General features: G+C 40.2%; 1 protein-coding gene across 1 annotated transcript in view; it reads left to right on the forward strand.

Moving 5' to 3' along the window:
• LOC135510606 (receptor-type tyrosine-protein phosphatase delta-like) overlaps positions 1 to 18092 on the forward strand; it is a 383074-nt gene that overhangs the window by 47877 nt on the left and 317105 nt on the right. Inside the window, exon 4 of the mRNA XM_064931651.1 lies at positions 15014 to 15061. The gene's annotated coding sequence lies outside the window, so the exon portion shown is untranslated. The remainder of the gene's footprint in view (positions 1 to 15013; positions 15062 to 18092) is intronic.

Genomic DNA, 18092 nt, shown 5'->3' on the forward strand with positions numbered 1-18092 from the left:
TGGACAATCTAGTGTAGAGGGGATGTGGTCAGGGAATTGGGTGTCCCGGAGATGCAGCTAGGTTTTTAGCACAGGGTTTGACAGTTTAATGTTCATACTACTGTACTCGTACGCTAATGCAAGACAGTTATCACAAAAGTATACGCCAAACATACAGTAATCCCTTGAGTCATTTATGGGATGCAGCGCTGCCTATACAGTATGTATAGTATGTATTGAGTAAATCAAAAAAGAAGTGCTCAAATAAACTGCCTGCTATCGAAGGAGGAGTCTCGGAGGCAACCGGTGAAAAACAAACCCAACTCTCTCTAGGACAATTATAGGACTGTGTAGCAGTTACTTTGCTCACTAATACACAGTATGGTATTAATTACTTGTTGTAAACAATGCACTTTGCAGAGATTATTGCATGCACTCCGCGTCCTCCATGTGTTTGATAATTCTCACAAGTGATTAAATGGGGAAGCTAGGACAGCTGTTCAAGATGAGTTCATTGGCATGTTTAATTAATTGCACTTGAGATAATTATTCAATCATTACTTTGATTAATTTTCCGCATCCTGGATTATGCGTCAAACGTCTGGGATGATATCAATAGTTTGGAAAGTACTGAAAGAGCCGGTATAAATGAACAGGTCCAATATGTTCTGTGGGTTCTTTTTTCTTCAAGAAATGCTTTGATTTATTTCACCATATCAATACATATTATCTTACGTTGGCTTGGAAATTAGGAAAATGTGCCTTCATGATTCCAAAAAGATTGACTGGTGCTCTGCTGTCTCACTTCAAGATGTTGGCATGGTCTTGCTAAATACTAAGCCTCAAGGTTAAAGCGTTTAACCTTGGCACACTGCTAAATAGTCTGCTCATGTATTTTTCTGACTTTCAAACATGCATGTTTAGGATTCATTCCCAACCCCATCTCAGTCTCAGTGCTGCTCTGTCGTTGTTTATTCCAACGTGATTTGATTCTGTCAGCATTATGGTTGAAACATGCTTATCCATAGCCCCATAGATACGCTGGGTTGTGGCGACGACATCCAACTGAACGAAAGCCAGGCAAATCGTTTGTGAGAGATCTTGTCAAACAGATTAATTCCCACCCCAGGCCTCGGGTTCTTTACCATTTTCTGTCGTGCTGCTTTGCCAGGCTCCCTCTTGATAATACCCCCAAAGATAAAATTAATTGTGCAGGGGGATGGGAGACGGGGGAGTATCTAAAAGAACCTTGAGAAAGACAAACTCTTTCTTTCCGCCATTGCATGTGAAAACACAGTGACGATCAAACCGTCAGAAGCATGAAACAACCCCTGAAATCACAGACTTTGTTGTGAAGTTTTGTGCAAGTAGGCTGTTCTAAGAGAAATGTGTCGGGACAGAATTGAATCCCCTCCTCAAAGACTGTCTGCGGTGAAATTACCATCAAACTGAAACTACTCGGTTTATCAGTGACTTAACAAAGTAGATGAGCAATGCAGTGAATTTCTATCATTGTTATTTAATGCCAGACTGAAAAAGTCTTAACAGCATTTTGATTTAGACCTAGAAACAATTATGTTTGTAAAGTAAGGCTCACATCTTTCCTTTCGTTGTCAATTTCTTGTCAAGTTCAGTTTTTCATAGGGAATATATCTGATTCATAACAGTGATTCAATTGAATTAGTCTCAATTGACTTGACTTGAAATAGTATCCAATCCTAGTGGACATTCACTCAAAACAAGCTCTGTTCTCGGTGGGAAGTGGGAACTCATGGCTGTATTTTGTGTGAGAAGACATCCTCAGGTGATGTCCACAGAACTCATGTCAAACAGCATCCCTGCTTTGTCCTCACATCTTTTTGCCTCCTACTACAGTGTGTCCTCATCTAGAGACTCACTCATGACACGTAGAAGCACAGGGGGACAGAGGCATTATGGCAGGGGCACATTTAAAGTGTTCCCTTGGCACTCGGGTGTCTCTGTGCACCTCACTGGCAGATGGTGTGAGCGAGCCTATTGGTGTCAGTGATACACTATCACCAGGTGGAAAATGTGCAATAACAACAACAGTGTAGTGTTGTTTTGGTGGTAAGCTGGGCGAGATACGTTGTTTGGGTTTGCATGAAGTCAAAACACGTCTGGTTATGTCAATCTAAGTAACATAATAAAAAAATCCCCATGAAAGTCTGTCAGTTTAAGCTACAGATATTTGTAGATGGCCAAGCTCCAGCAGTGAGACATCCCGAAAATTGGTATCCTCACAAAAATGACTGTAGGTTCCAGAGTTAGTACTGCTGACGTGCCGACTTCTGTCTGTAGCGTCCAAACCGTTTGGGCTACAAACTACCATGACACCACTATGGAAAGGGGAGATTCTCACGAAGGCGATGGTGTTCTCCGTTTTGCTGCCCAACAAAGGGGTTAAACAGGTATAATATATATATACAGTGCTTTCAGAAAGTATTCAGTTACGTTACGTTACAGCCTTATTGTTCTTCATCAATCTACACACAATACCCCATAATGACAAAGCAACACCAGGTTTTTAGAAATGTTTCCAAATTCATATAAAATAAATAAATACATTGAATATCACATTTACATAATTATTCATAGTTTTTCTACTCTTAATCAGTACTTTATTGAAGCACCTTTGGAAGTGATTAAAGAGTAGAGTCTTCTTGGGTATGATGCTACAAGCTTGGCACATCTGTATTTGGGGAGTTTCTTCATTCTTCTCTGCAGATCCTCTCAATCTCTGTCAGGTTGGAAAAGGAGTGTCGCTGCACATCTATTTTCAGGTCTCCAGAGATGCTAGATCGGGTTCAACTTTGCACACTCTTGTCATTCTCTCAACCAGCTTCATGAAGTAGTCACCCAGAATACTTTTCCAACAGTCTTGAAGGAGTTCCCACATATGATGGGCACTTGTTGGCTGCTTTTCCTTCACTCTGCGGTCCAACTCATCCCAAACCATCTCAGTTGGGTTGAGGTCTCATTATTGTGGAGGCCAGCACCCCATCACTCCCCTTCTTGGTCAAATAGCCCTTACACAGCTAGAGGTGTGTTTTGGGTCATTGTCCTGTTGAAAAACAAATGATAGTCCCACCAAGCGCAAACCAGATGGGATGGCGTATTGCTGCAGAATGCTGTGATAGCCATGCTGGTTAATTGTGCCTTGAATTCTACACTTCTGAGGCTGGTAACTCTAATGAACTTATCCTGTGCAGCAGAGGTAACTCTGGGTCTTCTTTCTTGTGGCGGTTCAAATGAGAGCCTGTTTCATCATAGCGCTTGATGGTTTTTGCAACTGCACTTAAAGAAACTTTCAAAGTTCTTGACATTTTTGGATTGACTGACCTTCATGCCTTTAAAGTAAAGATGGACTGTCATTTCTCTTTGCTTATTTGAGCTGTTCTTGCCGTAATATGGACTTGTTATTTTACCAAATAGGGCTATCTTCTGTTTACCAACCCTACCTTGTCATAACACAACTGATTGGCTCAATCGCATTAAGAAGGAAATAAATTCCACAAATTAACTTTGAACAAGGCACACCTGTTAATTGAAATGATTTCCAGGTGACTACCTCATAAAGCTGGTTGAGAGAATTCCAAGAGTGTGCAAAGCTGTCAAGTTAAAGGGTGTGTACTTTGAAGAATCTCAAATATAAAATATATTTTTATTTGTTTATCACTTTTTTGGTTACTAAATTATTCTATATGTGTTATTTCATAGTTTTGATGTCTTCACTATTGTTCTACAATGTAGAAAATAGTTTTTAAAAAATAGAAAAACCATGCAATGAGTAGGTGTGTCCAAACCTTTGACTGGTACTATATATATATACAGTTGAAGTCGGAAGTTTACATACACTTAGGTTGGAGTCATTGAAACTCGTTTTTCAACCACTCCACAAATTTCTCGCAAACAAACTGTAGTTTTGGTAAGTCGGTTAGGACATTTACTTTGTGCATGACACAAGCAATTTTTCCAACAATTACAGACAGATTACTTCACTTATAATTCACTGTATCACAATTCCAGTGGGTCAGAAGTTTGCATACACTAAGTTGACTGTGCCTTTAAACAGCTTGGAAAATTCCAGAAAATTATGTCATGGCTTTAGAAGCTTCTGATAGGCTAATTGACATAATTTGAGTCAATTGGAGGTGTACCTGTGGATGTATTTCAAGGCCTGCCTTGCTTGTCTCCTAGAGATGACCGTACATTTCAAGAACAACAGCAAAGGACCTTGTGAAGATGCTGGAGGAAACAGGTACAAAAGTATCTATATCCACAGTAAAATGAGTCCTATATTTTACCTTGGCAAGTCAGTTAAGAACAAATTCTTATTTTCAATGATGGCCTAGGAACAGTGGGTTAACTGCCTGTTCAGGGGCAGAACAACAAATTTGTACCTTGTCAGCTCGTGGATTTGAACTTGCAACCTTCCGGTTACTAGTCCAACGCTCTAACCACTAGGCTACCCTGCCTCCCCTATAAGGACATAACCTGATAGAACACTCAGCAAGGAAGAAGCCACTGCTCCAAAATGGCCATAAAAAAGCCACACTGCGGTTTGCAACTGGACATGGGGACAAAGATCGCATTTTTTCGAGAAATGTCCTCTGGTCTGATAAAACAAAAATAGAACTGTTTGGCCATAATGACCATCGTTATGTTTGGAGGAAAAGGGGGGAGGCTTGCAAGCCGAAGAACACCATCCCAACCGTGAAGCACGGGGTGGCAGCATCATGTTGTGGGGTGCTTTGCTGCAGGAAGGACTGGTGCACTTCACAAAATATATGGCATCATGAGGAGGGAAAATGATGTGGATATATTGAAGCTACATCTCAAGACATAGGTCAGGAAGTTAAAGCTTGGTCGCAAATGGGTCTTCCAAATGGACAATGACCCCGAAGAATACTTCCAAAGTTGTGGCAAAATGGCTTAAGAACAACAAAGGTATTGGAGTGCGAGCAAGGAGTCCTACAAACCTGACTCAGTTACACAAGCTCTTTCAGGAGGAATGGGGCAAAATTCACCCAACTTATTGTTACCAAAGGCAATGCTACCACCTAATTGAGTGTATGAAAACTTCGGACCCACTGGGAATGTGATGAAAGAAATAAATGCTGAAATGAATCATTCTCTCTACTATTATTCTGACATTTCACATTCTTAAAATAAAATGTTGATCCTAACTGACCTAAGGTAGAGCATTTCTACTAGGATTAAATGTCAGGAATTGTGAGAAACATACACTTCCGACTACAACTGTGTGTACAGTGTATATATATATATATATATATATATATATAGAGTTAACACTGTAGGAAGTGAATATATATATATATATATATATATATATATATATATATATATTCACTTCCTACAGAGTGTTAACTCTATTTTGTCTGGCTCTTGTTGATTTTTGTTGTTGTTGAAGGGCTGAGTTACCCCCTGCTATTTTCTAATCTAGTCAAATATCTCCAAAATACACAAACCACAGATTGTAGGAGCAAGACTGTTTGACATTTTCCCCGGATCTGTGTCTGGATCTCATTTTAGTAACTGCACACACACAGGCGCGCGCACACACACACACACACACACACACACACACACACACACACACACACACACACACACACACACACACACACACACACACACACACACACACACACACACAGAGAGAGAGTCCCTCGAAAGTCCACTACTGCCACCGCCTATCTATCACCCTCCCCGGCTCTGAAACAGCCGCCGCTGTCACAACATGACATCTTCAAGGCCCAACGGCATCCCCACAGTGTCCTGCTTCGTCGTCGGAGCAGCTCCGGGTGGAGCTCATCCAGCCAACGCTGCGCCAGTGTCACTTTGGACCCCAGACAGGCAGGACAGTGAGGGTGACAGCCCGGGGATGGGAGTCGGGAGTGGGGAGAAGGGAGTGGCTGATTGACAAGGCCGGGCAGCCATAGGCTGTTAAAGTGTCTGAACAGATGAGCCTAGGGGCCTAAGGGTTTCAGTCTGCTCAGTTCAGTCTAGTATGAACAGCCTATGCCATTGCTCCATGTCATTAACAACTGGTAATTAGCAACTGGAGCCACCTCAAGCATTGAGTTTAATGACAGATTCAGTTGAAGTCTCTCAAGAGAGAAGAGGTTCATCATGGTTTTGTTGAAAGTGCATACACAGTATGGGGTGAATGAGGATTAACAAGCTGACCTTAGTCAAATATTACACAACTCACTTGATCTCTTGAAAGTCTGAACATTTTTCCCTACAATAAACACCTGTTGCCTGAATATATCTAAAGATGTGGCTGACATGCAGCATTTTGCCATCCATACAATACCTGCCGCTGATAAAGGTAGACGCTGTTACAGTGTGACAGACATTTCCAATTATAATGGGTAAATAACTTTTGATATATTTATCAGTCCATCTTCCTTTAAAATCGCTCACCTGCAAAATGGTAATATCACAGATTTGGATTCCCCAGTAAAATATTTTCTGCTGTCCAATATCCTCCCTTCATTCTAATCTCTCCTTCTCATCAGTGTTTCGTCTCAGGCCTTAAAAACACTTCTATTACAAACAGTACAATAAGATAGACGGCTACAGCAGTGTCTCTGGTTGGTATTGCCAAATGTAACAGTCAATATGTTTCTTTTAATTATGTGTTAACCTTCCACCACTGACTTTGCGCAGAAATCAAGATTGAGAAGTGCGTCTTAATTGTTCCGCTGTCATAAACCAAACACACACGCAAAAATGTACCTTGTACGTAGGCCCCAAGCCTATGCATATTCACTGTATACAACTCACCAAGCGTTAGTTTTTGTTAGGACAAATCATTAGCTTCAGCTAACATTACAGAAAAAATACATGTTAGCAGGGTGGAACTTCTAAACAAACTCCCACATTTAGAGGTAAATAGATGACGTGACTCATTAACGTGATGAATGGCCGCACAATCCCCAGGTGCCCCACGTCAACACACCCCCATCAGTCCCTCTTGTCGGCCATTCCGGGTGAAAGCAGAGTGTTTAAAATGTGCTGCTCCTAAGTGCTGAGGCAAGCAGCTCCACCAGCCAAATGTTCCCTTTTCCATCTCCTGAGGCTCTAAGGACCCATTCTACTGTTAACATCAAATCATTAAGTTCACCCTGATTCAGGCGCTCTCCAAAATGTGTGAAGGTACAAAGAGAGTAGAAGAGGTGAGGATAGGAGGGGAAAATGATCATTGTTTTCCATAAAAACAAAATAGACTCCATTGTTCAGTACTGAGCAATTACACTCAAAGTTGACAACACTCTCATGCTTCAAATCCATCTTGTTGACCATGAAGGCAACTTATTAAATGGAATTATAGTTTATAATAGTGGGTATCAATGGGAGCCATTTGGACAGTGCATCATTGTCAGGCCTGGACTTGAGGATATACATGTTCCTGGGCGCTGTGAGAGGAAGCAGTCAGTGGTGACGTTTTTTCAACTGAGGAGTTTTTTTCTATTCGCATTTATGCGCCTTCTGAATCTGTATGCATACACAGTAGTCTCAAGTCTGCTTATACAGAGCAGATATAAACTGTATGCATACACAGTAGTCTCAAGTCTGCTTATACAGAGCAGATATAAACTGTACGCATGCACAGTAGTCTCAAGTCTGCTTATACAGAGCAGATATAAACTGTATGCATACACAGTAGTCTCAAGTCTGCTTATACAGAGCAGATATAAACTGTACGCATACACAGTAGTCTCAAGTCTGCTTATACAGAGCAGATATAAACTGTATGCATACACAGTAGTCTCAAGTCTGCTTATACAGAGCAGCTATAAACTGTACGCATACACAGTAGTCTCAAGTCTGCTTATACAGAGCAGATATAAACTGTATGCATACACAGTAGTCTCAAGTCTGCTTATACAGAGCAGATATAAACTGTACGCATACACAGTAGTCTCAAGTCTGCTTATACAGAGCAGATATAAACTGTACGCATACACAGTAGTCTCAAGTCTGCTTATACAGAGCAGATATAAACTGTATGCATACACAGTAGTCTCAAGTCTGCTTATACAGAGCAGATATAAACTGTACGCATACACAATAGTCTCAAGTCTGCTTATACAGAGCAGATATAAACTGTATGCATACACAGTAGTCTCAAGTCTGCTTATACAGAGCAGATATAAGCTGTATACATACACAGTAGTCTCAAGTCTGCTTATACAGAGCAGATATTAACTGTATGCATACACAGTAGCCTCAAGTCTGCTTATACAGAGCAGATATAAACTGTATGCATACACAGTAGCCTCAAGTCTGCTTATACAGAGCAGATATAAACTGTATGCATACACAGTAGTCTCAAGTCTGCTTATACAGAGCAGATATAAACTGTACGCATGCACAGTAGTCTCAAGTCTGCTTATACAGAGCAGATATAAACTGTATGCATACACAGTAGTCTCAAGTCGGCTTATACAGAGCAGATATAAACTGTACGCATACACAGTAGTCTCAAGTCTGCTTATACAGAGCAGATATAAACTGTATGCATACACAGTAGTCTCAAGTCTGCTTATACAGAGCAGATATAAACTGTACGCATACACAGTAGTCTCAAGTCTGCTTATACAGAGCAGATATAAACTGTATGCATACACAGTAGTCTCAAGTCTGCTTATACAGAGCAGATATAAACTGTACGCATACACAGTAGTCTCAAGTCTGCTTATACAGAGCAGATATAAACTGTACGCATACACAGTAGTCTCAAGTCTGCTTATACAGAGCAGATATAAACTGTATGCATACACAGTAGTCTCAAGTCTGCTTATACAGAGCAGATATAAACTGTACGCATACACAATAGTCTCAAGTCTGCTTATACAGAGCAGATATAAACTGTATGCATACACAGTAGTCTCAAGTCTGCTTATACAGAGCAGATATAAGCTGTATGCATACACAGTAGTCTCAAGTCTGCTTATACAGAGCAGATATTAACTGTATGCATACACAGTAGCCTCAAGTCTGCTTATACAGAACAGATATAAACTGTATGCATACACAGTAGCCTCAAGTCTGCTTATACAGAGCAGATATAAACTGTATGCATACACAGTAGCCTCAAGTCTGCTTATACAGAGCAGATATAAACTGTATGCATACACAGTAGCCTCAAGTCTGCTTATACAGAGCAGATATAAACTGTATGCATACACAGTAGTCTCAAGTCTGCTTATACAGAGCAGATATAAACTGTATGCATACACAGTAGCCTGAAGTCTGCTTATACAGAGCAGATATAAACTGTATGCATACACAGTAGTCTCAAGTCTGCTTATACAGAGCAGATATAAACTGTATACATACACAGTAGTCTCAAGTCTGCTTATACAGAGCAGATATAAACTGTATGCATACACAGTAGCCTGAAGTCTGCTTATACAGAGCAGATATAAACTGTATGCATACACAGTAGTCTCAAGTCTGCTTATACAGAGCATATATAAACTGTATGCATACACAGTAGTCTCAAGTCTGCTTATACAGAGCAGATATAAACTGTATGCATACACAGTAGCCTCACGTCTGCTTATACAGAGCAGATATAAACTGTATGCATACACAGTAGTCTCAAGTCTGCTTATACAGAGCAGATATAAACTGTATGCATACACAGTAGTCTCAAGTCTGCTTATACAGAGCAGATATAAACTGTATGCATACACAGTAGCCTCAAGTCTGCTTATACAGAGCAGATATAAACTGTATGCATACACAGTAGTCTCAAGTCTGCTTATACAGAGCAGATATAAACTGTATGCATACACAGTAGTCTCAAGTCTGCTTATACAGAGCAGAACACGTCACAGTGCATATATTTGTAGGCGAGGCTGAGTGGCTCTCAATGTTTTGATGTGTGTCTCATTTTACATTTTAGTCATTTAGCAGACACTCTTATCCCGAGAAACTTACAGGAGCAATTAGTTTTAAGTGTCTTGTTCCAGGGCACATCAACATATATTTCCCCTAGTAGGCTTGCGGATTCGAACCAGCGACCTTTCGGTTACTGGCCCTGCCACCCACACCCTGCCACCCTCTACCAGTCTGTTGCAAAGCCTATATTTACGGATGCAACCTATTGTGTATTTTGAAGGACCAATCAAGCATCATCATCATCATCATCGTCACATAATCATTGTCGTCATCTTCATTCATGTTCATCATGATCATCAACATAATAACCATCACTATTGTCATCATTTGAAAGGGACAAATAAGGTTTACACAGTAAAAGATTGTTATTACATTTCAAAGCATACTCGTACTCCATGGCACTCCAAACTGAGGCCATATACCATCATTTATGTTTGTAAACAGAGTATTGGCATTGCCATTTTGCAGGACCTACCCATTGAAAGGACTGCACCATTCGAACACATTGTTTTCCGACTGACTACTAGATCACTACAAAAGAAACACGTTCGTGTGAAATGCGTCAAACATTCCTAAAAGAATGCAAACAAGCAAACTACCAGATGGTGAATTCAGTAGACTGATTGTATAAAAATGGCTCTGGCTTACAACAAAAGAGTGATGACTGAGTTACAGTGTAATGGGTAGAACATTCGAGACTCCCTTTGCAACCTGAAGCAATTATCACATTCAGCTGTTTCTTACACTAGATTGACTTCTTTCTTGTTTCAAGATAACTCCAGCATCTGATGCACGACACCTCGGGCTGTGAAAATGCTAACTGTCCTCAAAAAGCCTAAAATGTTTGTGTTTGTGTGTCTTTGTTTATAAAGCATTGTGATTTGGAAATAAAGGGTATGTCTTGAGCCGAGGCAATCTTTCCCAGCATTTGAACATTATGGAGAGAGGTGTTAGAATAGACTGGCTGCTAGGATTTACTCTTATTCTCAGTTTACATTTTTCAATTTTGAATCAAATATAACATTTCCATTACACTACCATAAGGCAATCAATGCTGTTGCACTACGACCAATGCAATCAATTTTGTTTCCCCTGTGTAACACAGATTAATTAATCTACATGATATAAATGTCATCATTTTGTCACATAGCGGTAACCTTTTCACTGGTTTGGATTGAATTAGGACCTTCATATGGCAACGCGTTTCAAATGAGCTTAAGCATGATGTTTCATTTTCACTTCGAATAAAGAACCATGACAAATAAGCATCAATTCATATGTGAAAGGCTAAACAACTCTATTTAAGCCTGACAAGTCTGAAAGTATGTCTCTTAAGATAGGTCAACATGCCTGTTATCTAGTCTATATGAACACGTTGAAGAAGTGCCTTTTAACTTTTGAATCTTACATCAGGGTATCATTGTCCTAACCAACTCCAACAGCACCTCAGTAGTTATCTAATTAACTGTAGTTATGTTAGACTTAGGCCATACTCACAATTGATTTAAAATGAGACCACTTTGAGATCAGACAAGAGTCTTTCCCTTCCTGCCACTCTGGCTTGAAAGGACTTGATGGGACAGTTTCTATGGAGACCAAAAACTGAACAAGGACAAATTAGGTGAGGTTAACTTTTATGGCAAGGCACTATTGAGGGAGGAATAAAAGTCCTTTGCACAGTACAGTATGATGAGCATGGAAGGCTGAACAGTGGTTGCAGGTGTAGAGGCTAAATAATGGCATCAAAAGGACAAATAGGATTCCCATCAATTAAAGTAATAGCTTGTTTGTTCCAATGTCCATACTAGCATACCACTTAGAAATAACACATTTATTGGTCAGCGTTCCAATTTGTTTGCTAGTGTGGACGTTGGAATATAACCCATAGGTAAATAGTATTTACAACTTATAGACTATTATTTCAAGGCAAGATAACGTACCCCATACAGTGTGTGCTCGCTGAGACACCCAGCCTGTACGAGCATACAGTTCTTCCCCACTGGATGTTTGATTCTCCCACTTCCATTACCTTAAGCCCTGTAATCTTGATGTTCGGACGGGGAGGGAGATTACATTGGAGGGCATCACGTTTAGTGTGGTTACAGTATAGTACGCACCATCACTGTGCTTTTCCGCTAGAAATTATACGATTCTGTACCTGACAAAAGAGAGAAGTTGAAGGAGTAAACTCCACTTCATATGAGTAATTACTTTCTGTTGAATGGAGGGTAGCAGTTCAGTTGATCTCTGCCAGAGAAATGATGTTTGAGATTCTTCAAAGCTGCACTGTGATACATTATATTTACCATTAGGTGAGTGGACAAGTAAGAACTAAGCGAGGTGATTTGTATGATGAATGATGTATACCAGTGGCTGTCGGTGACGTTTAATAAGGAGGATTATGATTTGTTTTATGAGCATGGCCTTATTTCTGTTACAGCTTATTGAATGACATGTCATTCATGTTCCATTCACCCAGTTCAATGTAACATTGGCAGGTTTAGGCTACTACATGATAGTCTAATTTTCCCTATACTCAGGGCACTCGGAATGTGGTGTCAGGAAAACAACCTCTCACTCAACTTCAACAAAACAAAGGAGATGATTGTGGACTTCAGGAAACACCAGAGGGAGCACCCCCCCCCGACCCCCATCCACATCGACAGGGACAGTAGTGGAGAAGGTGGCGTACACATCACGGACAAACTGAAATGGTCCACCCACACAGACCGTGTGGCGAAGAAGGCGCAACCTAAGGAGGCTGAATAAATTTGGCTTTACCCCCACACACTTTTACAGATGCACAATTGAGAGCATGGGCTGTAGCACTGCCTGGTACGGCAACTGCACCACCCACAACCGCAAGGCTCTCCAGAGGGTGGTGCGGTCTGCACAACGGATCGCCGGGGGTAAACTTTCTGCCCTCCAGGACACCTACAGTACAGCACCCGATGTCACAAGAAGGCCAAAAATATAATTAAGGACAACAACCACCTTGAGCCACTGCCTGTTCACCCCGCTACCATCCAGAAGATAAGGTCAGTACAGGTGCATCAATGCTGAGGCCGAGAGACTGAAAAAGAGCTTCTATCTCAAGGCCACCAGACTGTTAAACAGCCATCACTAACAAAGAGAGGCTGCTGCCTACAAACAGACTCAAATCATTAGCCACTTTAATAAATGGATCACTAGTCACTTAAAAAAATGTCACTTTAAAAATGTCACTTTAATAATGTTTACATATCTTATTTTATTGCAGATGCAATAGATGGTATAAAATCAAATACGCTATCATGTGAGATGAGTAATGTAAGATATGTAAACATTATTAAAGTGACATTCCTATGCTGCTCGGCCATCGCTCATCCATATATATGTACATATTCTTATTCCATCCCTTTACATTTGCGTGTATTAGGTAGTTGTGAAATTGTTAGATTACTTGTTAGATATTACTGCACTGTCAGAACTAGAAGCACTTCGTTACACTCGCATTAACATCTGCTAACCATGTGTATGTGACCAATATCATTTGATGTGATTTGATTTGAGGCTACTGTAGAGCTTTAATGCAAAACAATGTATTATAATCAATGATTTGGTGATGTGGGTATATTTAGTATAGTTTTTTCTAAAAATTATTAACTTTTTTAATGTTGCACTTTAACTTTTACTGAAATTCCCTGAGGAGGATGGTCCTCCCCTACCTCCTCTGAGGATCCTCCACTGATTCAACATTTACAGTATAAACAGTATACAGTATAAAACAGGATATATTTGAGGTAGACAGGCCAAGCATCCTTATTTTACTTTTCATATTAATCACTGTAATTGCTTACCATTCCAAATTGATGTAACCCTAAGGCTACTCATTGGTTCCCACACACACAAAAAAATATTTTTGCTCCAAAAATCACCAAATTAAATGTCATCGCCACTTGAGTTTGTGGCTCAGGAAGTGAATGCCAACAACAGCGTCCATAGATCTACATTTACCCAACAGTACCACCCAATTCATTCTGCAGTCTATTCCATCTCTCGCCCTGTGACACATGAAATGATTTATCCCATATCTCAAAGATGTTTTTTTCCCTCCTCCGTATTCTCGGAGGTCGTTTATTTTATTCACTTCTGTTTCTAGGAGCTCCAGTCCGATGTTTTCCCTCAAAGGGCCCGTCTGGTTTTGGCAATGGCCTTACTCTACCCCTTATACATTATGGAAATAGAACCAAAAGCAAACATGTACCTCCCTATGGTTAGTCAGAGCCCATCGCGATCTAGGTTTTTCAGTGTATTACGGGGCTGAATCACCTGCTGAATTTTAACTCATTTTATCCCATGCATCCACCTCCAGGGCCTGAGTTCTCTCTCTCTCTCTAGAGTTTAACAATGAGGTAGAAAACAAAGTTGTACGTCACAGTCAAACTGATTCAGTTCTGTTTGAGTGGCCCTTGGGTTCAGACAGTCTTTTAACACAAATAACACAAAATCTCAATCAAACTCGATGAATTCTGTCTGTTGTTGTCCACCTTCAAGGTTACCTGCTAGTGTTGGCCTGGGCATACCGATACCATGAATAGGTTGATGTTGCTGTTTGGAGTGGAATATTATTCTGTCCCCTGCCCTTCAGACAGCTCAATGCAGAAAGTGTGTACCTTCCATGAACTCTGTTTCATCTATTCAATGTTTTACCATGACAATGACGATGCATTGTTCAGGTTTGGACTTGGTATTGTGTCCCTCTGGTTTGATAAGATTATCAGGGTGTGTTGATTGACTATCTCTTGAGAAATGGCTTTAGTAACTGCAATTAATTATGTGCATTTAATATGTTAGCATCACAGGTGCTATTAACTAACACACTATAAACATGCTTTCACAAGCTGATTGAAGCATCTGGAACTGCATACCGTAGTCCTAGTTATATTTTCCTGTTTGGTCCCTGGAGCCCTCGGGTGCTTTAGTCTTCATTAAGAGGAGTTCCTCGTTGATCGATCACTGTCACTGGGGCTGCTCTGTAATTGCGGGCGTGCTTAATCATGACTGACGTCTCATCTTCTTCATTGTCACACAGGTCTCAGGAGAGAGAATGTTCCATGACTTTCACACCTTCAACCTCAAGGTAGGCCTCCTTGCTTTATGGGTCTGTATGTTTCTGTCTGGCAGTTCATATAAAAGACTGTGGGTTGGATTCTGTTATAGTTTTCTCTCTATCTACTGTACACAAGGAGGACTGTAGACATTGACACACGTCTGCACTGTATCACATGTGAAAATGTGATAGACTATATGGGATGTGAAAACTCATTCTGACAGCCCAAACAATACAGTACAAAACAGACTCAATTTAACTTGTCACATTAATGCAATGTCTTCTTTAAAAAATATCCATGTGTGCGCTCACCTGTCTGAATCTGAAAAGTGGAAGTGCCGTCATTTTGAGTGTAGTGGTTGTATGTTGTTATAGTAATGACATGTTATTTGAATGAGAATGTTAACTGGCTGAAGGATAATATCATAGGTTGCTATTTATACTGCAAACTGAGAGAAAGAAGGTCAATTCTAATTTCTATGAAGAAAAATCCCATTGCATTGAAACTCCCATTTCATTTCCAAACAATGATAAAGTAACAGTCATTTATAGTGTTACTAGATATAGTTGCCTGCCTGCCTTCCAGCCAAATTCATTCTTGTTGCAAAGTTCCACACACATTTGATTTCCTTAGACCTTATAATTAGCAATTATATGTGAAGCCTCACTCTTGACAAATCCTGAATGTTTCATTTTTACTCACTGGCTTATGAGTTAACATTGAGACTGATCTCATTCATTTTGACTACAAACACGTCAATGACCTAAAGTACAGGCGCATTCTATGACACATAAATATATTGAGTAACCCAATTAATCTACAATATGAACTATGCAATGAAGCTGTCTGTGTCAAAAGTACTGTATGTTAGTGCCATGCATGAACTGCTGATGACCTAAATTGGTAGCACAAACAACTTCTCCAAGGTGTTGTGTGATATTTCCTTATGATCTTATTTGAATTAGAGGTTCCTCAAGTGCAGGACACCAGGAATCTCAAGAATAAGAATAGATGAATGGATGTCAATAATGTGAAGAATTGTGTTATTTATTCAATGGATATCCTATATCCTATATATTTGAATGTCTTAGTTGATTGATATTGGAGTGATCTTCTTCTTAAACTATCCAATAGCAGAATAGTAAGTGTTCAGCGGTGTGAACTATGCAACGTGCATGATATAAGGCTCTAGATTTAAACATTTCCCCATGCACATCGTAAACAAAATATTTATGAAAAATATCAGTTGATGTCCCTGCTCTTTTCCATACATTTCTCCCAAGCTTTTTTTATGGCTATATAATCTAATATAAATATTTATGTTTGGTCCTATAATCTAATATACTGTAAGTATTTCTGTATGGATAAATAATGTAATGTAAATCTATCAGTATGGATATATAATCTAATGTAAATCTATCAGTATGGCTATATAATCTAATGTAAATATATCGGTATGGCTATATAATCTAATGCAAATCTATCAGTATGGCTATATAATCTAATGTAAATCTATCGGTATGGCTATATAATCTAATGCAAATCTATCAGTATGGCTATATAATCTAATGCAAATCTTTCTGTATGGCTTTATAATTTAATGTAAGTATATCTTTATGGCTATATAGTCTAATGCAAATCTATCTGTATGGCTATTTATTCTAATGTAAGCCTATCTGCATGGCTATGTAATCAAATGTAAGTCTATCTGTATGGATATGTAATCTAATATAAGTCTTTCTGTTTCATCTCATTTCATAACACCACTGCACAGAGGCATCCTAATGGTCCCTTTCTCTGGGCTCCGCAATTGGCCCCTACACTATTTATGCAGCGCGACAGGCAAAGCACAATATAATCAGCCTCCGAATGTGTATTTCATGAAGGGCATCAACATTCATCTATTCAACCATCTCCCCACACACGATACACTCTGGTGTGGGCACATACACACGCCGCAACCCCATAGCCTCGTTTTGATCAATTTCGCTCCCCTCAAATCTTTCTGCATCTAAATGCTAGCCGACTGTGCTTGCTCCCCACAATCCGCCTCTGAAGAATGACCCCTCCGCAGCCAATCCATGTGGCACGGCGCTTTTTATACGCTCACACACTGTAATTGACACATTGTAGCAAATGGGCTTATTTTCACGTCACATCAAAGGAACATTACAATGAAATATGGGCATTTTCTATGTATTTATTATAGTGCCCCTCCTCCTTTCTCTACCCCTGAAAGGTCGTTTGCAACGACACTAAGACGGAATCTGGATTCCAATTGTTCATGTGTCGGGCCAAGTCGCCCCCCTGTGAAAATTCTATGTGAAATTGGAGGCTGATACTGACGTTCGCACCCAACAGTGTCATACTCTGATATGTGTATGGCTATTGAGTCCATGGTCATTTGTATGGATAAGGGTAGTGTTTCCCAACTCCGGTCCTCGAGTACCCCCAACAGCATGCATTTTTGTTGTAGCCCCGGAAAACAACACCTGATTCAAATTGTCAAGGGCTTGATGATTAGTTTAAAAGTAGAATTAGGTGCTTGTCCTGGGCCTACTACAAACATGCACTATATCTACAAAAGTATGTGGACACCACTTCAAATTAGTGAATTCAGCTATTTGAGCCACACCCGTTGCTGACAGCTGTCTAAAATTGAGCACACAGCCATGCAATCTCCATAGACAAACATTGCCAGTAGAATGGCCTTATAGAAGAGCTCACTGAATCTCAATGTGGCACCGGCATAGGATGCCGCCTTTCCAACAAATCAGTTGATCAAATTTCTGCCCTGCTAGAGCTGCCCCGGTCAATTATAAGTGCTGTTATTGTGAAGTGGTAGGCCACTCAAGCTCACAGAACGGTACCGCCGAGTGCTGAAGTGTGTAAAAACTGTCTGTTCTTGGTTGCAACATTCACGACTGAGTTCCAAACTGCTTCTGGATGCAAGTCAGCACAATAACTGTTCGTCGGCCGCTTCATGAAATGAGTTTCCAAGCACAATGCCAAGCGTCGGCTGGAGTGGTGTAAAGCTCACCGCCATTGAATTCTGAAGCA

Source organism: Oncorhynchus masou, chromosome 23, assembly GCF_036934945.1.
Source record: "Oncorhynchus masou masou isolate Uvic2021 chromosome 23, UVic_Omas_1.1, whole genome shotgun sequence".
Classification (NCBI taxonomy): domain Eukaryota; kingdom Metazoa; phylum Chordata; class Actinopteri; order Salmoniformes; family Salmonidae; genus Oncorhynchus; species Oncorhynchus masou.